Source organism: Arachis ipaensis, chromosome B07 (genome assembly GCF_000816755.2).
Source record: "Arachis ipaensis cultivar K30076 chromosome B07, Araip1.1, whole genome shotgun sequence".
In the NCBI taxonomy this organism is placed as follows: Eukaryota; Viridiplantae; Streptophyta; class Magnoliopsida; order Fabales; family Fabaceae; genus Arachis; species Arachis ipaensis.
Window position 1 is genome coordinate 5,173,450 of NC_029791.2, and position 7,254 is coordinate 5,180,703.

Genomic DNA, 7,254 nt, shown 5'->3' on the forward strand with positions numbered 1-7,254 from the left:
ATGAGCTAAAATCATTTCTATATAGAAAACAAATTCAAACAGATCATAAAAAGATCTGTATTAATAATAAATAATATAATTTAATCCAAATATATGTATAAAATGATGATAATTATTACTACTATCTCATAATTAAGCAGAGTTAGTAGATTTTTTTTTTTCTATCCATTTTTTTGTTTAAAATATTTATGAAAAACTCAAGGTTATGATCCAAGCAAAGTTGACCTACTGATAAGGGAAATAAATAAAAAAATTAGCCTAGCTAATAACTTATTTAATTACATTATATCAGTTTGTGAAATCACATCGATTTTTATATTGAAAATTACATTTAACTTGTTTAATATGTAGAGTGTTATTTTGAGGTTTGTGTTAATATATTCGAGATTGAAACTTGCAAGGCGATAAGATTGTCTATTTCTAAAATTGCAAATGGTATTTTATAATTTATATAGTATGAATTAAATTGAAGTGGTGGATCTGACTGTGACAGGTTAGTAGATAATAAACAATTGAAATATACTATTTTAGATCATATTATTATTTTAAAATGGATAGCAGACAAAGTGCTGGATTTGTTAGCTGAACACAGTCTTTAGCGGATAATTTAAATTATTTACAGAATATTTTCATAATCAAAGATGTAATACATTTAATAACAATATATATATTATATAACATCTTAGCAGTCAAATATTACGGCCATAAAACCATTCAATTAATTAAGAATTAAGAAATTATTTCAGTACACTCATAATAAAAGTTGATAAAAACTAATACTTTTACAAACAAATGAAATATGCTTAAATTAAACTAATAAATAATAATTAACTTAGGTTCATCGGTGATAAATTTATTGAGTAAATGTCCAAAATGGTCCTTGAATTTTAAATTGTTATTCAATTTAGTCCTTGATTTTTAAAAATGACCAACTAAATCCCTGAAATTCAAAAACGTGTATCTCTGTTAGTCGTTCGCAGAAGTGCCGTCTAAACGTTGCTGATGTGGAACGTGAACTGCCATGTGGGCATTCCAGCTATATGCTGATGTGTACCAAGATTGAATTTGATTCAAATTGGTATCTGGAATTGCCTAATAATACCCAAATTAGTCTATTTCAATTATAAAACCCTAATTGTCTTCTCTTCTTCGAACTGTATGTTGTGTCCTTATCTTCTTCGACTCTCTTTCTCTTCTTCGACCTCTCTTCTTCGCCCTAAAATCAAAATTGATTTCTCATTTGTGTGAGTGATGATGGGTGGTGGCGAGAGAAGCCAAAGTAGCTCAAGTAGGAACAACTCTGCAAGCAGACCTTATGGCAACAAAGGAATGCGCAATAGGGGAGGTAAGGTCATGGCTGTGAAGAAAATGTTAAGATGGTTTCACTTTGAGTTTGGATTTACCTGCGTTTTTTACTCTGCAGTATGGAATCCATTGTAATTTTTTCGCTGGGCTGATGGATGTGAAGAACCAGCTAGTTTGTGCAACACCCATTCCACAACAAGTTTTGCATGAGTTAAATTGGAGGATGATAACCTTGGAGAGTGATGTTAAGACCGTGAATATGATGACAATGGTGCTGCTGGCTTTTGTAGTTACTTTTGGTGTTTGTTTAGGTTTTAGCTTGTTGGGGTTTATATTCAATAAATGATGATTATGTTATTAAATTTTAAATTTCTTAAGTGGTTTATAATGTCTTGATGAATATGGAATGAAATGAAACACTAATTTTACATGAGTTCAACTCTTGATGCTGCACTTGTTCTGCTAAAATTGTGTTCAATTAAACCAGAAAGAGATAAATCAAAACATGCAACAAAGCTAATATGAAATTAATTTAACATAACATAACTAATTCCGGAATATGGAACAAGTGTTGTTTGTACTAAAGCACATTGTGCATAACATACTATCACAACCCAAAACATCATAGGCCATAACAACATTCAAAGGCTATGCATACAGGTTTCAAAGGTTACATTACAAAAAGACACATTGTTTAACTATAGCATTCAACTACAATAACATGAACTCAAAAAGCCACTACACTTTGTGTTAGTTAGACATTTTTTCTCGGTGGGTTGAATCCTGGAGTTGGAACAAATTTCAAGAAGGAGGCCAGTTTTTCAGAGGTTGCTGCACTAGCTCCCTGAATAGTCTCTCTTGAAATCTTAGTTGGATGTGGAGCAGTAGTAGCAGTGGATGAAGTTGTTCTCTTGATACTATTTATGACGAAACTAATAAAAATTATTTGTAAATTAACAAATTTCTATATTCTTAATAAACAACAAACGTTTAATTAAAAAAGTTTATTTAAAAATTTTAAATTTGCACTAGCTAATTAGGAAACTCTATTTAAAAATTTAAAATTTAAAATTCTAATACTAATTCCTAATTAAGTGACTTCTTAACCGTTTTGATTTTTAAATTTAAATTTTTTTTATTTGTCACATTTATAAATTTTGTCTGTTTACCTCGTTTACATTGTTATTTTTTAAATTATCTCAGCACAATAATAGAGGTACTCTCATCTTTTTCTCTCTTTTTACTTATAAGTTATTCATTTTCAATCTCTTTATTCAAGAAAATGAAAAAAAAAGATTTTAACTGTAAGTTGAATTTATTGATCGTGAGATTAAACTTATATTTATTTGAAAAAAGATACTTTTGAAAAAAATATATATTATTTTTTGTAAAATATGTTTACGTAACTGAATAAATGAGAATAAAAAGGAAATTAAAGCAGCCAATGAAAATAAAACCTATGCTATTTTACATAGACATAAGAAGACACTAATTTCATATTCAGCATTTCAGAGAGACAGAAAATACATGTTTTTAATGGATGTTTGTGTATGACCATGTCTTTCATCATTTTTGTCTCAGTAAACAAACACCATACATGTACTCCTATGTACTCCCGTGTCTATGTTTTGATGGATATGTATACCAAAAATAAACGTTGCCATATGTGTACTCCTGTGTACTTTATTTTTTTTTAATAATATAAAAAAATTGATAATAAAAATGTATTAGGTATAATGTATATATATTTTTAATGGGTTAAAAAATTTATTTATTTGGTATTTTCAGGTATATATTGAAAGATGCAAGAAGTCTAAAGAGAAGCAAGATTGAAGAGAAAATTGATATTAAAGGACAAAGAAAATACAAAGCGGACCACAATTCAAGGTAGACTTCATACAAAAAAATATTTTGGCCGAATGAAAGCCCATAAAATACAATATTTTCTATATATTATTTAGCTATTGACAAGTAATAAATTATTAATTTACATTATTTTCGTAATATATTACTAAATTTGTTTATGAAAAAATTACAGGAAATTCGAGTGATGATTCCAATAATGTGCATTTTCAATCGGTGTTGTCGAACATTACAAATAGCATCAATACAGGTTGATTTTTGGATAATTTTTTTTGGAACTTACTTATGTGAATGTACATGCACTTTATGTATTTTGATTTTTTTACTTTTTATTCAATTATAAACTTTAACAGAAAATATGTTCAAAAAACTAATATCTCGAGTTATCTTATTAGATAATAACCCACCACCATATCGATCAAGGTCTCCAACTACTAATCTACACTTTGTAGGTGAAAAAGAACGATGTTCCAATATTAGTGATATTAGTAATTCAGGTATCACACGCGAAGCATATGATAGCCCATGTCATCAGACAAGTCAACAACAGCTTCAACAAACATCAAACAATATCGACCAGTTGCAAAGCCAGCGTATGTTAATATATACTTTTATTACTTAAAGACCAAACATTTAACTTTTCAATTGGTCTATTAAAAATAATCTTTGGTATATGCTAAATAATTATTATAGATTCATTGGAGTACTCAAATCGAATTAGATTGCAAAGGGATGCAAGACTGAATAGGAAGACTATGCTACTTCAAAAGAGACATAGTAAGATAAGCATAATAGATTGTAATTATCACAAAGCTAAAATTTTACTTCCTTTATCTTTAATACTACTTTTATATTATATATTCATAACTCAGCTGATTCAAACATTTAACATATATTCATTTTTCTTTTTTTATAATATAAAGTGCTTGATTTATTATCTCTAATGATTACAGGAGTAAGTACATCTAATTCAAATTTAGATACTAAAGAATTAGAAGAAGTGTGCATAGCTGAAAAAGGAAGACACCTGAGACAAAGAAAAACATTCTTGAAGGAATTGGCTATAAATCTTTCAAAAATTTTTGAAGAAGTTGAGGATATTACTGAAAACATGACTATATTAAATGATTCTGTGCAAATTGAATACCCAGCCATATTCGATGTTGCTGAGAATACAGGTAATCTAAGAAGTAGCAATATCAGCACTTTATTATTTACTATTGTTATGCTTTTTATAAACAAAAAATTATCGTTTAGTGTTCAAGTTTTTAAAATTCAAACTAAGATATGGTTATATATTATAATTTTTGTATTTGAACATTGATATATTGTAATTCTTATTGTTTGATTAACGTGCATGTAAAACTTAAACCTTGAGGTTGGCACAATGAAATTGTATTATATGATCTCATCTTTTTAATCTATAAATTACAGTCTTCGGTAATCTTTTATAAATATTATTTTTATACTTAACATGGTGAAAGAAAGATATATTTTTATATAAAGTATTTTTTGCAGATATAACTGAAACATAATTTATTATCTTGGTGATTATTAGATGTGATAGATATTGGTGACCCAGAATTTTTTTGTCGGCATTGCGACGCCATGATGTGGTATGAGGAGAGATCAGAGAAGTCCAAAACAGGATCCAATATTGAGTTCTCAATATGTTGTATGCGAGGGAAGGTACAACTGCCGTTTTTGCAACGTCTACCTCAGCTCTTGCAAGGTCTAATATCTGGAGCAAACCAGAGAAGCAAACACTTTAAGGATAATATAAGAACTTATAATAGCATGTTTTGCTTCACGTCCCTCGGAGGTAAAATAGAGACCTCTATCAATGATGGAAAAGGTCCTCCCCAGTTCATTGTGAGTGGACAAAACTACCACAGAATTGGAAGCTTGGTGCCAATTGAGGGACAAAGACCAAAATTTGCGCAGTTATATATTTATGATACAGAAAATGAGGTCTCAAACAGGATAGAGATTTTCAGGTTTGTATCATGCATTTCAAACTGATTAAAAATTTATTTAGGTAGTTCGTACTTTGATTTTGGTTAATTATGAATACTAATATTTTTCAATTGATGTTTTATACAGTTCAAGAACAAACAACAACAACATTGACCAGTCCTTAGTTCTAGATCTCAAGGACATGATCGATCAACATAATGTTCTTGCTCACACATTTAGGATAGTGAGAAACTACCTGAATCAAGGAGATATCGCAAATATAAGGCTACGGTTGTACCGAAAAAGATCAAAGGACGTAAGAGTCTACAATTTACCATCTTCTAACGAGGTCGCAGCTCTAATAGTAGGAGATTTTGATTCTGGAGATGCAGGACGTGATATTATAGTTCAATTAAAGTCCGGACATCTGCAAAGGATTCATGAGACACACACCGCATTTATTCCTCTTCAGTACCCTATGATGTTTCCTTACGGTGAAGATGGCTACCAAGAAGACATTCCTTTGCGAGAATCTCATAGGGCTGATGAAAATAGAAAGAGACAGCGTGTGAGTTTAAGGGAGTTCATAGCATTTAGAATACAAGAGAGAAAGGTCGAGTATGCAACCATTGTCAATGGTGGAAGATTATTTCAGCAGTTCTTGGTTGATTGCTTTTCTATGATTGAAGTACAAAGGTTGACCTACTATCGAAACAACCAAACTAAGGTGAGGAGTGATATATACAAAGGAATTTAAGATGCAGTTGTTAGGGGTGAGACACGTGCTTCTAAAGCAGGTAAACGTATCATCCTACCTGCATCCTTCACTGGTGGATTGAGATACATGTTTAATAATTGTCAAGATGCTATGGCAATTTGTAAGAAATATGGATATCCAGACCTCTTCATCACAATGACATGTAATTCAAGTTGGCAAGAGATTGGCAGGGTTAACAATCCAAGGAACTTAAAGGTTGAAGACCGGCCGGATATATCGTGTAGAGTATTCAAAATTAAGCTTGACATGATAATCTCGGATCTTAAGCAAGGAATTCCATTTGGAGTGCTAGATGCAGGTATTGCTCATCATCCAACCTTATTTTTTGAGAAATATTCCTTTAGATTGTTATAAAATAAATGGCAAAATATTTTCTTACTTAACATATTGTTGATTTTTTATTATCACCCTTAATTTATCAAAGCACATACATAAAATAGATAGTTTAAATATAACATATAATTTTTTTTTGTCTTTTTGGTATAAGGGATGTATACGGTAGAATTCCAAAAAAGAGGTCTACCACATGCTCACATTCTTTTATGGTTAAGTGGAGACCATAAGATAACAACGACAACTCAAATTGATCAGTTAATATCTTCAGAGTTGCCAGATCCTGTTCAGCACCCAAAATTGTTTAGAGCTGTATCTACATATATGATTCATGGACCAAGTGGTAGAGCATTTTCAAAATCTTCCTGCATGAAAGATGGGTACTGCACCAAATATTATCCCAAGACATTCAGTAAAACCACAGTTATCGATGATAGTGGATACCCATCATATAGAAGACGAGACACAGGGGTGGTTACTGAGAAGAAGGGAGTCCATATGGATAATAGAAATGTGGTTCCATACAATGCATATCTGCTGATGTCTTATCAAGCGCATGTTAATGTAGAGTACTGCAACAAGTCGAATGCTATCAAATATTTGTTCAAGTACATGAATAAAGGTCCAGACAGGGTAGCAGTTGGAGTTACAAAGGAAGCTTCCAGTGGAGAGGATGCTCAAGTTATTGATGAGATCAAACAATTTTATGATTGCAGATATTTGTCTGCATGTGAGGCTGTGTGGAGAACCTTAGCGTATGATATTCATCAAAGGTGGCCTTCAGTGATGAGATTAACCTTTCATTTGCCTGGAGAGCAAAATATCATCTTTAAAGATGATGACGATCTTGAAGAAATCGTGGAAGAAGAGGAAGGAAAATGTACAATGTTCTTAGTATGGATGGAGGCCAATGTAAAATTTGAAGCAGGTCAAACTTTGACGTATGCTGAGTTTCCAAATCAATTTGTTTATGATAGAGAATCAAGGGAATGGCATCCACGCAAAAGAGGGTATTCTAT

General features: G+C 31.0%; 1 pseudogene; it reads left to right on the top strand.

The window, feature by feature from the left end:
* The window catches only part of LOC107606564, a 5,070-nt pseudogene continuing 2,466 nt past the window's right edge, over positions 4,651-7,254 (top strand).